Below are 18,795 nucleotides of genomic sequence, written 5' to 3'. Positions count from 1 at the left end.
GCCCCCCCCCCCACCTTCCGTAATTTGGGAACATCGTCGCCGACAAATATGCCCCAGACGTAGGCCTTATGAATTTAAGAACAGGGTAATTAAAAAAAACAACTGTGCAACTTTTATTCTAAATAATATCTCGAAAAACAATTTGTACTAGAATGTTGTAATTTGGAACAGATAAAATTCACTCAAAAGGAATTTGTTTGACATAAAACTCACAAAGAAGAAACATATTTTCGAAAACGGGAATGGCTTTTATATTTAAAAAAAAAACAACCTACATATAAATTATGCAAAATCCACCAGTTTAAAAGATCTTGTAAGGAAAGTCAATAAAACGATTGGTTTGTTTTTTCCTTTCCTTTTATTTTAAAAATCTAATCCTTCCATCCCTGTAACCCTTAAACAGTATTTCTTTTCTCCAAAACAGTTTTTAAAAAATTAATTATTCTGGAATTCCGAGAACCACTGATCTTGATTCTGTGTCCTCCTTTTGGACTCGACCCATTTTAACGCGTCGTTCGTAATTGTGTTCAGAGGTTGTCAAACACTAGAATCCACTCAGCCATGAGTACTCACAGCTACACACACTGAACACCTAACAGTATGGAGCTGTTTCTAGAGACCATATGAGGGGGGGGCCCAAATAGACAGCTTTAAATTTTGTGGAGTTGATATAACAGGGAAGGTGAATATGGGCTTTGCAAAGGAACAAAATGCCATAGAGGAATTGTTCACGCTTTTCAAGACGATCGAGGAATCAAGAACACATTGCTATACTCTGATAGCTCCGCGAACCCCAAAATGGTGCAGTCGTAGATAAGGGTCTGCCTTGAGAATGCGGACAGTAGATAATAGTTATGTAGGAAAGTCATTGCTGCAAACATCGTCTACGGACAGACGTCTCATTGGGCTCATCTACCGAATTTAAAGGGGTGCAAATGGTGTGTGTTGTACTTGAAGCGGCCCTTTTGTCTGAGAATTTTTAGTTCTGATTCTCTACAGGTCCTAACTGAAGGACTATTTTCACCCTTGATATCGAAGAAGGCCTTCAGGGCACTTTAACAGTATTTCTGTACCTTGTGTGAAACTTACGAAATGAGTTGATGGTGAGGGAATGTTCCATACAAAAAGCTTTCTGCTCTTTACTAATCTTAACCATGATCTCGGCAGGCAAAGGAAACTTGAGAAAAACTATCTGCAAACTTCTGTAAGCCTGTTAAGCTACTGTAGTTTGCAATATGGCGCAATCGTTGATTTTTTTTAGTGGTAGGCCTAATGCGAACTAGTGCGTCAAAAGGGGACATAGCTGAAAATGGGGTGCTTTTTTACGCGTTATGTAGAGTAAAAACTATTTTGTGGGTTTATCTGAAAATGAACATCAGACAAATTCCTTTTGACTTCCAGATGTTGTGTACAAATTTGAAACCCAAAACTTCAGTGTGGAGGAAAATATTAACAAAAAGTTGTACTATTTTTAGGAGGATCATCACCCTGTAATTTAAATTTGATCAGTGTGCACAACACTTAAAACTTTGTTCATTGCTACATACTCTTAAACCCTGTTCCCCTCTTTCGTGCAACTTTAATAAGCAGTCACAAACATTGATTAGGTAAGCTAAGAATTGGATTGGTGCAATCTACCTCAAAATGAGAGAATGGGGTGGGGGTGGCTAATTCACAATGATATCGTGGCTGCTGTGAGTGCCTGTTTTCTTTTCCTCGACTTTTTCCCGCTCTATAATAAAATAATGACTTGATTTCCTGGATACAAAGCGCTGGACAAAGACAGCCAAATTTGAATCCAAATTGCTAACGCATAACTTGTAATATTGTGTTCTCTGCTTCTTCGCCTTCTGTTTGTTTTTTCGCATCTGTAGTTAAATTTACTGTTTTAAATTATTGAGACCATAATATTCCCACTGTGCGTTTAAAAGTTTAAATAATGTTTTAAACAAAGTGGAAATGAAATTATTTAATGAGATACTTTATCAATTATTTTGACGCGTTAACAGAAGACACGAATTCAAGATTGGTTTTCATTCACAACTTGGTGATGCTGTCTCGAAAAAGAAGTTTTGTTATTCGTGTTGCTATTGTTGGAAAGTTTTTCGTGTGTAGCCTCATTTCTTTGATTACCCTTTGATTTTCAAACAAGTCAGCCTTCACCCCTGAATGGGCAGGGATATGGATGGTGATAGGTGTGGATGAGATAAGGAGAAAAAGGTCATTCTTTAAAAAACAAACGCACCGTACTTAGAATGAAAAAAAGTAACTACACATACGTTGCTAACAGTACCCCTTCTCCTCCTCCTTCTATCCCCCTCCTCCTTTTCTTCTTCTTCTTCTTCTTCTTCTTCTTCTTCTTCTTCTTCTTCTTCTTCTTCCCCTCATCTCCCTCCTCCTCCTTTACTTCTTTTTCTTTCTTTCCTCATCCTTCCCCTCCTCCTCCTCCTTTTCTCACAATCTTCGTTCTTCTATCTCCTCACACTGCTCTTCCTCACTACTACTTTCTCGTCTTCTTTTATCCTTCTCAGCGTTTTCTTCGTGCCGTCTTTCACCCCCCCCCCTCATACCTCCTCCTTTTAACTTTTCTTTCTTTCTACCAACTAATCGCTACCTTAGAATTGCAAAGTCATTCTGCCATTTTTGGCCGTTTTGAGTTACTAAGCCATGAGGTCAGAAACCAAATGGTATATCTGCTCTATCAAAGTTGTAAAATTGTTCGGAGTCGTTATCAAGATAGTATTCAAAGAATTACATTCGAAAAAGCTTGACATACTGTAGAACTAAAAAAAAAATGTAAAAAAATCAACGTCAAATTTCTCCTAACTGGTACTTTGTTATACAAGGGTAGCATATTCTCTCTATCAACTTCCTGTGAAAAGACATCCGCCAAAACATAATATGCGTAAAGCTCATAAAAGTGAAGGGGAAATATTTATCCAAGGGAAACAATTACGTAAGTTATTACCACAATTTAGAAATATCGCAGTTATGTCCCCTGTGTTTAAACCGCGCCCACTTTTTGAGCCATAACTTTGCACCACAAGAGTCGCGGAAAACAAAGAGACGAAGGTTGCAGTTTGAGACAGATGGGGGCTTCAGTTTCGTTTTTGTAGTTATTGTGTTTATTTGATTGTTTGTTTGTTTGTTTGGTTGGTTGGTTGATTGTTTGGTTGATTGATTGGTTGGTTGTATTTTGTTTGTTGTATTTTTAAATATCATTTTAGCTGATGTGGGCGTGTGAACGCTCTTGCGTGGTCTGTTTCTTCTATTTCTTTTCGTGTTACTTCTATTTTTATTTGTATATAGCAAAAGGTTGCCTTTATTGTGCTGATTCAATAAAGAGTTGAGAAAACTAACACTTTGTCATTACAGGAGACATACATGTTTCTCTTCTTCTGTTTACAAAACAGAGAGGTACCGTACACCACGAATGGACATGAGCACGATGAGGTATAAACTGCAACGGAGTCCGCTTAAACTGAACACGATTAACCCGAAAGGAGCGGTTCGCCGATTGAAAATAAAAGCCCCGATTATATATTTTTCCCCATTTGAGCAACCTCTCCTCTAAGCTGAAGAAAATCCAGATTTCGGTTTTAGCGGACTCCATTGCTAACTGTACCTTACCTGTCAATATAGAAGTAGACCCATTTTCTTTAGTTTCTATCTTTTCACTGGACACATTTAGATCTAATTTCTTTTAAAATGTTGAATCATGAAGACAATGTTATATGTCAGCATCTGTATGAATTCATAATGTGAAGTAGACCATGCGTTGATCTTGCGAAACTAACATTTGTGCTAAGACTTTAAGTGTTTTGTTTAGCCATGTTACGCCTAACTTCTTGTCACAGCCCCTGGATACTGAATGCACAAAGGGGAGGCTATTTACAGTGTAATCTTATCGTAACAAAATGCACGGAGAGCTGGGTGTAATCAATCAGCCTGTGTGTTTGCAGAAATTCTACTTTTAAATTTATGATACAATGTGTGTAATGGAATATCTCCACTCTTTTTTTGTGATATTAAAATGATTTCTCACACAGCCCTGGTTGGCCCCGATATATAAGCTTAGTGAGTAGAAAACAAGCTGTTTCTTAACTGACCTAAATCGTGTCAATAGAGGAATCAAATATTTGCAGTGAAACCGATTTTATGAGAACGTGCCCATGTCACCCATGAACACATACTATTATTAACATGACAATGATAACACACACTGTACAACACATACACTTTTATTACCAACGCTCAGTGCAGATCAATGTATAATAACAATACTATATTTGTCCACTCTAAAAGCGCTGAAGAAAGAATGACTCACTCAATATTTGACAGATCAAACACAATATAGCTGTAGTTTAAGACACAAGAAATATCAAGTGAAAATTAAGGAAGGATTATACACGAAACATCCAGGGTACATTTTTTTTTTTGCCTTTTAGACATGAAATACAACTGTATTGTTTTCTTTAAAATGATCCAGCCTCTTCTAAATTCAGTGGTGTAGCTATTATTTGATCTAAACACTAGCCATTGAGCTAGTAGGCCAGGGTGTCAGATATTTCACTTTGACTCCCCCCCCAAAACCCCCCCCCCCCAAAAAAAAAATTTTTTTTTTAAATTAATAAATAAGATGAAATAGAAAAAAAAGACACACACACAAACACACACACACACACACACACACACACACACACACACACACACACACACACACACACACACACACACAAACACAAACACACACACACAAACACACACACTTTTTTAAGTCATAGCGGAGGAAACGTGCAATGGAGATCAAGCGTACTGCTACACAACTCCGTTGAGGCAAGCTGAAAAACGACTCTGTCAATTCGTAATATCGAAGGTAGAGTGGAGCTGTGATCTGGACGTCTTTTTTGTGCTAAGTGTTTTACGGCGCTCACAACTGCAGAAGGTCATACAGCGCGGGACACGTTAAACCAAGATTTTTCGCCCTTTTCTGAGAAGGCTTGGTGTTAGATCCTACCTACCACAAGATCAGGGGTGTGGCTGAAAGACAGCTAGAAGGAGCCAAGGAGTAGCAGTACAAACGTCGCAGAAAGAGTCAGGAGCCCAGAGGACAGGACAAAGGAGATGAGTTAGGTGAGGGGGTAGGGACAGAAAGTGGAGACGAAAGCAGACCACAGAACGTTGTTAGAGAGCAATAAATGATGTGAAAGGAGAAACGTTTTAGAGAAGAACTTTTCCATCGCTATCCAGATTCAAACCTAGGACCTATTGAATGAGAGGCAAACACTAGAGCTGGGCGAAGAATCGATTCTGGAACCGATTCCCACGGTTAGTGCAACAGAGGAAAAGTTCCGATTCTCTTTTATGTAAACAAACGGTTGCCAATTAGGCTACAATATTTATTAAAATTTTCTTCTTTATAAAAAAACTCATTTTTGAAAAAAAAAATGTTGGTTCCTCACCGTGTTTCGAAATCGAGATTATCCTGGACCCTAAAGCTGCCTGGAGCCTTCTAGTTAGTCGGAAGTAATCATGTATTAGTCTAGGGATCGGAACAACTGGATGAAATCACAACAGTGGAAAGAAATCGGGTCCGGACTCGATTCCTACGATTCCTAGTTTGCAGTAATCGGAAACCACCCACCTCCAGCAAACACCTTAACCCCCTAGAATTCGAGAACCCCCACTCGCTTCGCTGTGGTGAAGTCCTGTGAGTCCGGTGTTTAATCCGGGTGAAGACAAGTCATATTTTTTCACTGAATTTTCTAACAATTGTGGTGTCATCCCCGACCCAACAAACCTTTGCAAAAGGGGGGGGGGGGGGGGCTTTCGTGGTCTAGAGATTAAGATGTTCACTTCCCGGGTTCGAATCCGGGTTGCCACCGAACATTTTTTTTCTCTAAAGTTGTCTCCCTTCACTCCTTTCCTGGTCTCTAGCCCTGTTCTGTCCTCTGCTTTCATCTCCCGCTCCATTTTCTGCCCCAACCCCTCGCCTCCTTTGCCCCCTCCTCTGGGCCTCTAACTCTTTCTCCAGCCTTTCTACTGCTACTCCTTGGCTCCTTCTTACTGCTGCCTTTCAGCCATACTCCTGATCTTCAAGTAGGAAAGATCTACACCTAGCCTTTTCGGACAAGTCGAAGTCTCGGAGGTCCCTTGTGCAAGTTGCGAGCCATAAAACGCTTACCAAAGAAAAAAGACCCCCCCCCCAAAAAAAAAAAAAAAAAAAAAAAAAAACTGCAGCAGCCCAGCTACGGGAAAATCTCACTACTGCTTTGAATGCGGCCTACTTAACAACCAAAACTAATATCAACAGACACATTCTTGAGCAGACACCAAAAGGACTGGGAGACCATGGGCATCAACTCGTATGTAGGCTACATGTAGATCGTGCTCACGACAGAAGAGCTGTATTCGACAGCTTCACTTGTGGGATCGATTCAGTTTATCCCCTGCAACTGTTCAGGTTATACAAGGATTGTCCTGGGTATCGGATCAAACTGTCTGGGGCACATCGACCATTTCAGAGGACTTTTCTGATTTTGTCCCCTCCAACATAGACATCAGTATGTACTTTAGTGTAGCCAGTGGAGGTTACGGCAGTTGAAAACCACGTGTGCACATGTGCGTGCGTAAGAGTGTGGTTTGTCACCACAACAGACGGCATCGAGTCTGTAGACAGTGAAGTGAGTGATGTTCACAAAATATATATAACCTGGGACCTATGAAATGTGAGGAGAACACCATAGCCTCTAAATCACGACAGCCCCCAAACTTCACGCTGCACCACTCCTCCAAAGACAAGAAGCAACCTCCTAGCAGGACATCGCAAGACCCACACAGTCCATCATCCCACCAAGGACTAGATCTAGATCTATCTGCCTTCCTTGCCCTCGAACAACTCGCATGATTTGAAATCAACAGAGAACATTGGTATATCTGAGATAGATGTGTCATACGTTGGGTTACCGCCCCATAAGACACTGGTTGAAGAATCTGGTTTAACCATTTATTCAAGTCCTGACAGAAAATTGAAGAGTCATTCCTTTTGCTACCATTCGCATCGCATCGCTCCAATCCATGCCCACATGATGCTTAGGAAATACGCTATCAGCACACGGCCTTAACATTTATAAACACCCCTGGAAATAAAGTAAAATGTTTACGTTTCTTCTGAGAACTGCTTAAATCAAAAGACAGACACATGAACTCAAAGATTTTGAAATTTCGTCGTTATGTTTTTGTTTCTACGTCGATTTAACAATCTTCTTCATGAAGTTGAAAATACTCTAAAAACGAAAATGTGTTTCAATATGTCTATCTATGTATCTACAGAGACTCTGTTTCAGTGTACTTGACTATTGTCATTGCTGCTGAAAAAAAAACAAGAAAAAACAACAACAACAACAACAACGGCAACAACAACAGCGACGATAACAACAACAGCATAATCAACAAAAAGAACAGACCAGGAATGAGACTAATAACAATGACGCAAGCATGTTGAACGAATTCTTATAAACATCTTTAAAATAAGAAAAACAAACTCCAATCTAATTCAGTTCCCATAAAAGTGGAATTCAGTGTTAAGATCCTAATAAAGTCATAGAAAAGACATTCGAATCAATGCCTCGAGTCGAAAGCATCCCTGTCAGGTCAATGACCACTGTTAACCTTAGAGCTATATACGTCTGTCTATTTGAACGCCTCTCGAAGAGTGACTTTTTGTGTTTATAAGCAGAGAAATTGTAGACCGAGAAACAACAGAAAACAGACACTATGTGGGCGTTGGACGTCTTTGAGCTATGTCAAGAACAGAAAACACGTTTTACTACGCCTTGAATTTAAGCTAATAGCGAGTAAAGCCGTAACGTCGTAATTAAATACCTGAAAATACTTGGAATTTCCGAAAAGCAAATAGGGCTTCTAATTAAACAAAACAAAACAGAGACAGAGCAGAAGGAACAGCTATAAAAATGGCAATCTTATGACCATCTTTTCTCTTCTAGATTTAATTCTTTTCTGTACTAGATTCAGAGAGGCGTTTGCTGTGTAGCCGTTATGCAGTGCTCGCCTTTGCGCGCAAAAGTCGCCGGCTCAGTTCCCGCGCTGAAAGTCAGCCTTCAGCTGTAGCTTCTCCCCTTAATTTTTTTTTAATGTTCTTTTTTCCCCTTGCTCGCTATATGCCACAGAGCCGAAGTTGACCTTGAAAAGCAGCGTCCAATCAGCCTACTCCCATAATTACATCTGAGTTGTACAGAATTGAATTTAAACAATATATTACATGTATTATAATCACAGTCTAGAATCAGACAAAATTCTTAGATACTGAAAGATGAAAGAACAACTTTTTTCTAAAGACTTCGATATAAAAATATAATGAAATTAATAACTCAGATTCTTACCCCGATACCACATAAACACACGAACAAAATAACCTTCCAACATATTATGCAGTAAGAGAGACAAAGAGATATATAGAAACAGAGGGAGAGGAAGAAGAGGAGAAAGAGAGAGAGAGAGAGAGAGAGAGAGAGAGAGAGAGAGAGAGAGAGAGAGAGCTGTCTCATGACATAAACAGTTCCTACTTGGCGCCATGGTGTAGTAATGAAAAACATGTTTGTTTTCTTCAATACTCCCCCCACTCCCGATCCCACCCATACCCCATACACTTTCCAGGCAAACTAACGACGAGAATAAAGTAAAGTATTAATCTATGTTCAATTGAATTAAAAAGACATAATAATACGTGTCACAACGCAGTGGAATCAGGCGCTCGTCAATTCTGTGACATATGTATGTATTCGTATCATCTAAAAGGCAATTCATTAGCCTTGCTTTCTACGAGAAAAAAATATCCGTCTATCTTGAACAGAAATGGTAAAATTAGAGAAAAAATGTTCTCCAAAGTTTGGTAACTTTTATAGCTTGTGAGTCCTTGAAAAGAGAAATTTACTTGTGCTATTAATCAACGTTTTTCAGTAAACTTCACATGGAAATGTGTTTTTATATGACATAAAAGGTGTTGAGCTATATAAAAAAAAATCAACCAAAAAATAAATAAATAAATAAATAAACCCGAAAAATTTATAGAAAGGCCAGAAAAAACGCCTGTTTCTTCGATTTCCTTATTTTGACGAGAGCCTGATTTCACCACGCTGCCTTACATATTAAATATGTTTTTTTACAAATAACTCCCGTGACTTATACCAGCGGAAACTGAGAACCAAATTAGAACTAGGAGGTTGTGAAGTTCAACATATCCCCAGCCACAGAAAGTGGTAATGAATAGCTGCTGTAGTTGGTTACTTTCTTCCAATAATAATATTATATAACATTTATATAGCGCATTTCCAAAAAAGTAGCTCAATGCGCTTTACATTGGAATACACATTTTTCAAAACCTTTCTTACTACTTCCTTTCTTCTCATGCAATATATATCAATGCACCCCCCCCCCCCCCCCACACACACACACAGACTATTTTCATCCAGACATAGGAACAGAACGACTATAATGAAAAATAACGTTAAAAGCTTATGAAGGATAGGCCTGTAGGAACAGAAAATGTTTAAGATGTCTTTTGAAGCTATCAATTGTTTTTATTTGTCTTAGTTTCATGGGTAATCTGTTCCACATAAATGGACCAAGATATGAGAAAGACCTCTCTCCATATGATTTGTACGATTTTACAGGTGTCAGAAGTAGGGTGTTATCGTTTGATGATCTTAGGTTTCTCCCAGGCTTATTATATATACTGATAAGTTCTTGTAGATAAAAAGGAGCAGTTTTATTTACACATTTGAAACACATGACGCAGATTTTAAATATAATTCTTTCTATTACAGGGAACCAATGCAATTTTTTCAATAATGGAGTGACATGGTCTCGTTTTCTTGATCTTGTTATCAGTCTAGCAGCATTATTTTGAATTACTTGTAAACGATTCAAATATTTGTTGTTCAGACCTGCTAGGAGTGACTTACAATAGTCTAATCTTGATAGGATAAAAGATGTTACTAGTGCTTTTGTGGTCTCTTCGTTTAAGTACTTTCGAACTAGGCCTATCCTTCTCAGCTGAAAATAAAGGGATTTGGACAGAGATCCTACAAACGAGTCCATTGATAAGTGGTGGTAAATGTATACACCAAGATTCTTGACAAGACAACTTCTTTACTAGATGTCATATGCCCATAGTTAATCAAAGTTGATACTTTCCAGATCTTTTTTTAATCGTGGATTTTTTTGTAAGAACGATGTCGGTCTTTTTTCGTTTAGTTTCAATTTGTTTACTGTCATCCACTTTTTAATTTAATAAAAACATTGCTTAGAGATAGAAATCATGTTTGGCAGATCTTGAATGGTGCTATTAACATACATTTGGGAATCATCGGCATAAAAATGATAATTCAATCCATGATTTTGTAAAATGCTAGCTAAGGGCTGTGTATATAGTGTAAAGAGCACTGGTCCAAGAACGGACCCCTGTGGAACTCCATAATTGAGCCTAACCTGCTTTGAAAAGCTATTTTTAATTTGCACTGACTGAATTATTTCTAGTAAATATGACTTAAACCATGAAAGCACAGTACCCGATAAGCCAAATGAGCGCTCAAGTCGTGTGAGTAGAACAGCATGGTCAATAGTGTCAATAGCTGCTGACAGTGTCAATAGCTGCTGACAGATCCAAAAGAGTTAAAAGACAGATGTTTTTGCTATCAACGGAATCAAATCAATCAGACATTACTTTTAAAAGCGCAGTTTCGGTACTATGATGAGTTTTATAGGCAGATTGGTAAATTTCCTCAAGACCATTTTTTCTCATGTGAGCCAAAACGTGACTTAAAACAATCTTCTCTAGAATTTTTGAGACAAATTGCAAATTCGAAACTGGTCGATAATTTTTAAATTCATTTTTATCAAGCCCGGGTTTTTTCAATAAAGGTTTTACAATAGCTTGTTTGAAAGTATTAGGTACTGTGCCTGTGGCAAGTGACATATTCACTATTTGAGTAATTTGAGATAGGACAGTATCAATACAGGATATGAGTACATGAGCAGGCATTGGGTCAAGGTAACATCTTCCGTGCAGTAAAACCTCCTGATGCCAGTGTCATGATCTACATGTACGACAGTGTCAGAAATAATCCAGTTCCGATGTTAACTGCAGCAAAAAGAGGAAAGGAAAGTGAAAAAAAAACACACTTGCACGTGGATATGCGCTTCATAAATGCAATTAGATGTATCATCATCAGTTTTATTATTATTATTATCATTATTATTATCATTATCATTATCATTATTATTATCATTATTATTATTATTATTATTATTATTATTATTATTATTATTATTATTATTACTATTACCGACAACTAAATTTCTTTTCTCCTCAGACCTGTGCCCTGTGCCATTTTGCAACTTGGTGAACCGAGGAAAAAAATTGACTGGCATAGGTGGTGTAGCGGTAGGCGCTTCACTGTCACACGCAAGAGAACAGGGTTCGATTTGGGAGTGGGGAAATTATGTTTTTATCGAAAATCTCGGTCTTTCTGTTGGCATGTGGTATTTCTCTGAGTACCAAAGACGTTGGGCAAACACATCAGATCGGTGAGAGAAAGAGGGAGGGATGTAAAGACTTTTTAAGAAATATCCAATGAGGTACAGATTTTACTTTTAAGCATATTCTGATCGAATGTCAGGATATTTTAAAATACTTGTAATGTTTTAATTTGAAGAATTTGTTCTCTATCTCTGATCCGAACAAGGTTATCGATTCGAATTTTTTAAAGAGTATTGGTATTTTTTCAAAAATATAGATAATACTATAAAAATTTAAATAACTGTTTTTACTGTTAAATTTTCACCTTGAGATTTTAACCTCAACTATAAAGTAAAATAAAGCCGAGCTCTGAACTAGCGTGGAAACATCCAACTTTTGTCCCGCACGCTTGAAATAGGACCTTATGCTGTAGTGAACGTTGCAACAATCTTACCAAACGAACTTGGACCTACTAGCAGAGTTGTCTGAACACAGTCCTTGCGCAACTTATAGCTATGTTACAACAGTCAAGTTTTTTGCGCAGCACGATTATAATGCCCAGAAAGTAATCAATAACTATCAACAACTTAAGTGCGTTGTTATGTTATAATTGTCTCAGATAAAAAGAGAACAGGTACGGTGTCAGCAACCCGGAAGATGTTCAACTATTATTTACTTTATTTCCCATACCGCGGCATACCCCCCCCCCCCCCAAGCTCCTTCCCTCCCCTATCCTCGTACAAAACTTACCAATATATATTTCAACAAATGATAAACAGTCCCTAACGTTGGAGTACAATTTGAAACTTTTTTCAACTTACTTTTCTTTTACTCTCTGTTTGTCAAAGGCATGATGTGTGTCTCCAAGATACTAGTAAAATATAGTACAATACGTTATTAAACCCCCCCCTCCCAAAAAAAATTCTTAGCGGATTTACTGGCACGAAAATTAAACTAACGAAAAGGTACAAGTAATCAACATAATTGTTATCTAGTTTTCGTGTAAAAGTAGGGTAGTTTGAGGACGACCTTGCCCGCATTCCGGGAGAGCTGGTTCCGATTCCTCAACGCACGATGTCCTAACCGGAGTTCTGAAGTCAAATATAACAAAATAATTCCTCACTAATGGAATTAGAGCCCTTTACTCCTGAGTTCAGAAGCTGACGTTTTCTTGCTCCTGACTGGCGTAGCCTTGGCGTTTCATGTTATTCCCTCTTGACATTCAGAAAGCAAAAAAAAATTAAAAAATGTAAGCCACCCTCTCTTTAATATCTTATTTTCCTATTACGATGAAATTGGAACAATGGAATCATTGAACCGGTGACCGTTTTCTCTGCGTCGCATTGCTTAGGCTGACACAACAACCAACGCCAGTTCAGCAGCAACCCGGAAGTGACGACTGACTCACACGCAGGCAAAGCGGATAATAAGGGGAAGCCTTTGCAATCTACCAAAGGAAAATTATAAACCTCCCCATTCTGTTGACCCACAATGCTGGGAAATTAGCACGGTACCCTAGATTCTTCTAGCGGTGGGAAAATGACGCAGCTACATTAGATCAACTTTTCACGGTGGCTACTTCTGTTGTTGCACCAGCGCAGTTTTCGCGAGACTTTCAAAGTGCGTCACTCGTAGAGGTTGCATTGATTGGTTGCGTACGGTAAATAAGGGAAGAAGAAGAGATGGATAAGGACGTCACGTGGGGAATCAGAATGTGTATGTTTTCGTGAAGCAGTGTTATTGAACTTATCTATTTTCGCGTAGGCCATGGAGTAATAAGCTTATTTTCTCACTCTGCGTTCATTTTGACGTAATGCAATAATTATGTACACCCCCTGGGGCTCCCCTGAGAACAATTTATTGGAAAGTAGTAACAACTTTCCCAAGATTATTTAAACGAAACAAGTGAAACAACAATGCTTTCCAAAAAAGAAGCAAAGCCTTGTTGCAATCTCATTAGCACGGGTGAAAAGGTCAAACAAGTCCAACAGTTTAAATATCTAGGATATGATAACATCTGATGCCAAATGTTCCACAGAAATAAGACGGAGAATTACAATGGCTAAGGCTAGTTTAAATAAAATGAGCCCAATCCTGAAAAATAGAAACATCTCAATGAACACCTAAAGGAAAGTTCTGAAATGCTTTGTTTGATCAACCCTTCTATATATGGCTGTGAATGCTGGACAACCACGAAAGACAGTGAAAATAAAATAGAAGCAACAGAAAAGCGGTTTCTTAGGAGACTGCTAAGAGTGTCGTGGAAGGAAAAGAAATCAAATGAGGTAGTGGTTGATGAAGGCTAGGTTGGACGCTCAATGTTAAAAACAATAAGGAAACGACAAATGCAGTTTTTAGGACACATAAATAGACATAAAGGTCTTGAACATCTAGATATCACTGGCAAAATTGAGGGCAAACGAGGCAGGGGAAGGCCCAGAACAACATACTTGGAGAACCTAAACAAATGGGTAATGGGGAAAGATCAGGGAAACGTGGCTTTTTTTTTTTAGAGCATCCGAGCAAAGGAATGAATGGAGAACCATGATCGCATCGCCGATGTCTGTCGCAGATCTGGTACTGGATGATGATGCTGGTAGATAAAGTCAGCCTCGAAAACAAATCAACAAGAACATTTAGTACGTATCACTTATATACATAAGTAGAAAATTAACCATTAGGACTGTGTGTTTGCCAAAACAAGGATGGGTCCAATTAGGATCCAAAATAATGTTAGATCTACCACCTCGCTTACAGTGATCCTTCTTCACTCAATCTTAATAATATTGTTGTTGCGCACATTATTTCATTATGACCACTATCTACTATTATATTAATATTTACACTGTATGTTAGCTTTGCGTGCCCATTGAAGCGATTTATAATTAGTAAGTTGGTTAAATTGAGACTTTGGCCAGCTGTAGTCCACGATAAAAATGTAATAAAATATCAGTTTCATAGATCCTTGTTGGAAATTCGTGTTGTCAACTGCACACTTACAAGTACAAATTTTAACATGCACTTATAATAATCAGGCTTCCTGGTATTTTTTGTTGTTGTTGTTAGTTGCTCGGTCTGTTCCAGCGCGAGGTGCTCCAGGGCAGGGGTATATAATATGTGACCAGTGGCGGGGCGCCATTGGTGCAATTGGAGCAAGCGCTCCACCTAACCCTGGCCTTCACACCCCTCCCCCCCCCCCCAACTTAAAAAAAAATGTTCTAAACCAGTCAGTGATCTAGATCAACATGCCTTCTACATGTACATCCTTGCGATCCGTCACTCGCTGGCTGCGCCAGTGAAGAAACAGACGACGAGGAGGGTTTATGCTCGTCGCATCGCTTGCGGTAGTGTCTGCTGGGAGCAAGCAAAATCTTTGCACCAAAGTTATTTTTGTCACTGTAGAGAAATCTAGGCATCGTTCTTTCCGCACAAGAAGAAAGGTGCAAGAAATCGTTCTTCGCAGCACCAATTTGGAGCAAGCTAAAAATTTGATCCAAGTTTCTGCGAGCCTGTCTACTACACGTAGATCTAACACTAGTAGAGTCGACGGTAACTCAATGAAGAATGGGTATCGAAACTGTTGTCTCCCTCTATTGTGTAGCAGGTCCTGGTGCTGCACGAAGTAGATCTAATTAGAAATCTTTAAATCTTCTCAGATTGTGAGCATAGTGAGTAGTTAGTATTATTTCATTTTCTTGCAACTTTTATGCGGTTTCATCTAGAAACAGTTGTAAATATCGATAGATGTAGATTACGGGATATCGTGCAGATTCTAATTGACTTTCTCTAGAAATAATAATAGTAGCTACTAAGCATATTGCCCATTTACTCGCTTTCCAATTATGCACCACCTTGTCTGTAACCCACGCGACGCCACTGTATGTGTCACATCGTGGTGAACTCAGGCGCTCGTCAAAAAACAATCAAATCATAGAAATCCGATTTTCTTAAAGGCGTTGGGATTTGTCTTTGGTTTTTCATTGTTTTTATTACTTTCTTTCTTTCTTTTTTTTTTTTTGACTCATCATGTTTTATAAACATACATCATATCTGTAAGGATGTTACAGAAAGCAATCATTTTCAGCTTTGGGGAATGGGATTTGATTTCAATAACGTGCTTTGGAACCATGGCAGAGATAAATGGTTGGGGTTTTTTTTCCACTTCAGTTGAAAAAATAAATATTCTCGGAATTCTTGTAAAATTTTGGACATAACATAAACACAAAGAGACAAAATAAGTATCAGGAGAAAAGCCAATACTATTATTATGCACATAAACTGCATTCAATTCTGCAACATATATCCAAAATTCACTGGATTCTGGCAGTATTTGACTGAGAGACAGGCATTTTATGGTATTGCATACAAGAGAAGAAAAAAGAGCAAAGTGTCAATTAACTTTCATACCAATGTAAGTCTACATAGACTAAATGAGCAGTTTTTCTGTGTAAGCTGAATTGAACATGAATACAATGTACAAGCAATCTATGAATTTAGAACTTACCAATCTAATATGGAAAACATTCTCCAGTACTAGCATAATGATACGTACAGCCTACTGTATAATGCAGATTGGGTACAAGTTATCACATCGTATAATAATCAAGAAGACAGTTCCTATCCTCTTGCAAACACAGGAAAGTGTCACAGGCAGCACAAGAACTTTGTTTTCCTTTCAATACTGAATTTTTGATAACAAAAGTGTACAGTTTTTCCTTTGACTTGATCTGACCATGCCTGGTATGATTGCGTAAACAGTGAATACTTTTGGCTTTGAAGCAGATGCTCAAAACGTCCGTTATTTTTGGCTCTCCTTTAGTCAAGGAAAAGTATTTAGCATTGTGCATATCTAAAATGACGGGAACCGTTTTATTGCCTTTCCATTGAACTCACAGTATCACCCTGTCTCATATCCCCTCTAGCTTTCCCATTTTTTCACATGTTTAAAAATCCTTTGTGATTACAGATTATTGTACCACAGGCTAACATTCCCTTTTTCAAGAAATTAAGAAAAAGATGAACACAGTAATAAAGATTATACCAAAAAAAACAACAAACAACAACAAGAAGATTATAACCCATGTTGCCTTGAATACCACAGGCTAACATTCCCTTTTTCAAGAAATTAAGAAAAAGATGGACACAGTAATAAAGATTATACAAAAAACAAAACAAACAACAACAACAAGATTATAACCCATGTTGCCTTGAGTAATGAGAAACTGGACTCGATTCATAACGACATCATGAGCTAATCCACTAGTTTAGATCGCTCCCTAGTCTTTCACAAGTACACATCAAACTTTTAAGTATAACCTTTCCCTGAATCAGCCAACACCAAAAGTTTCATCCCCCTTTTTGTAGGTTTATCTCTAATATACTGACGAAGCGAAAACCTACCTTTGTTCCGCACCATTCTTTCATCAATAGAAATAGTTTTCCCTGGCTGATGCAAATTCAAGCTTTTTTTTTCTAATTACGTAAAAAAAAATTTAATAAAGAACTTAACACAATTTATCCCCCAGTTTCTCAGTATCGATATAAGAAATTTTCAAGAAACATAACACCTGTCGAAACCTGAACTTAGACATAACGAGCCCAAAGTCCATGAAAAGACTCCTCCTACTCCAATAAAGACCTACAATTGGGCACCTGTACCAAGCCCATGTACATGAGCAGCCCTATGAACTTGTAGAACTCATCCTCCTGCACATCTACCTATCCAGGATACATTCTAGGTTTGGTGGAACTAGGAGCCTCTCTACATTCGTGTTCGTCCACAGACGTAGTTGCTGGACAACGCACGTTTTAAAGTACAGCTTGAAGATGGACAGCGGCCCTAGATAACTCCTCCGGTCTCCTCTGGTCACAGACAGCCGTAGGTGGGGTCCGACTGGACGTCCAGGCTCGAACGCTGGAATGGAGATTTTGGACTACGAGTCGTAGTCTACGTGGCTGACATGAAAAAAGAGAGCGATTTGGGTCAATTTAAATACATTAAAATGAAGTTGCCTCAAAGCTGAAAATATTTTTAAAAAAGAAATAAACAGTGACACCTGCATTCCATTTCAGAATACTGCAAGAAAGACAAACAAACAATGACCACCTACTGGTAACCATGGTAAACAAACTTGGCCATACTGTTCTTGCACTAAGGGCTAGTTGTCCTGATAAGGACCTGACAAAGTACTTAAGTAGTAATGACTTATAAATAGATCATGAATGTATCTTGGTGTAAATGGGTTTAGAAGTTTTAAAAAAGACAGATTATTGCCAAGCTTGTAAATGACAATGATTTGTTACTCAAGTTACTGTATAAAGAGATCACATAATACGATGGTAACGACAGAAAATCATGGTACCTGAGATCGTCAACAATAACATCAGCTGATGGGGCTTGATTTTTCATCTTCAACAGTCTCTAGGGGTTCTTCGTCGTCCAAAAGCATCTCATTGCTTGAAGCATTGGCAATTTCTTTGTCAGAACTGTATTCTGAAGCCATTCTTTTCGTTTTTCCAGAGAGAGTGTGAACGGCAATGTTTACGGAATTCAAAAGGGAGGATCGAAGGACAGATGAGTATTATTTATGTTTCGTTTTAAGTTTTTGTCCGAAGAATGTACTCTTTTTTTAATAGTTCCAATTTCATTCGTCAAAGGAAGGATTCACCTTTTAAAAACACGCATTGTGATACCACGTTAAGGCAGATTATCAAAAAAATTAGTGCGCAAACCTGTCGACCACAGGTGGTCGAAATCTTGAGTAAAAAATGTTTTAGGGTTAAAGGAACAAAAATGTACATTTCCAGTTTTCAAGGACACTAAAACTTTGGCAGTCACTCACCTTAGGCAACCATTTTCTCTCTAAATTCACCTTTCACACCAGGCGACCACGACTTCCTTCAATCTCAAATATCTCGACTTCTTTTCAAGACAGATGAGTATTTTTTAAAATAGAAAGCGAGTCAAATTATGACGGGAGCCTGATTCCACCGCTTCGTGACTCATACATTAGGCTTTGAGGTTTTATTTTTATGTGTAGAAATCATAATGATTTAAATCCTTTTTCTCTCAGAATACCACTTGAACCTGCAATAGCACAGGCACTTGTAAATGTTGTACATCCCCATTGACGCAATTTAGATCTGTAAAAGAGAACTAAAGAGAGTTAAAGAGAGAGAGAAAAGAAGAGATATAGACCAAGGGAGAGAGAGAGACAGAGAGAGAGTGTGAGTGAGAGAGAGAGAGAGAGAGAGAG

General features: G+C 38.3%; 1 long non-coding RNA gene across 1 annotated transcript; it reads right to left on the bottom strand.

Moving 5' to 3' along the window:
- Positions 1–15,558: 15,558 nt before the first annotated feature.
- Positions 15,559–18,162, bottom strand: LOC118477547. Its single transcript, XR_004858460.1, has 2 exons — positions 17,902–18,162; positions 15,559–17,453 (listed from the first exon to the last, which is right to left on the bottom strand). It is a non-coding gene; the product is annotated as an uncharacterized LOC118477547 (long non-coding RNA).
- Positions 18,163–18,795: the final 633 nt, after the last annotated feature.

Source organism: Aplysia californica, unplaced genomic scaffold (genome assembly GCF_000002075.1).
Source record: "Aplysia californica isolate F4 #8 unplaced genomic scaffold, AplCal3.0 scaffold00134, whole genome shotgun sequence".
Taxonomy (NCBI): domain Eukaryota; kingdom Metazoa; phylum Mollusca; class Gastropoda; order Aplysiida; family Aplysiidae; genus Aplysia; species Aplysia californica.
The sequence above is the reverse complement of the archived record's forward strand: the minus strand, read 5'-3'. Positions and strand labels throughout refer to the sequence as shown.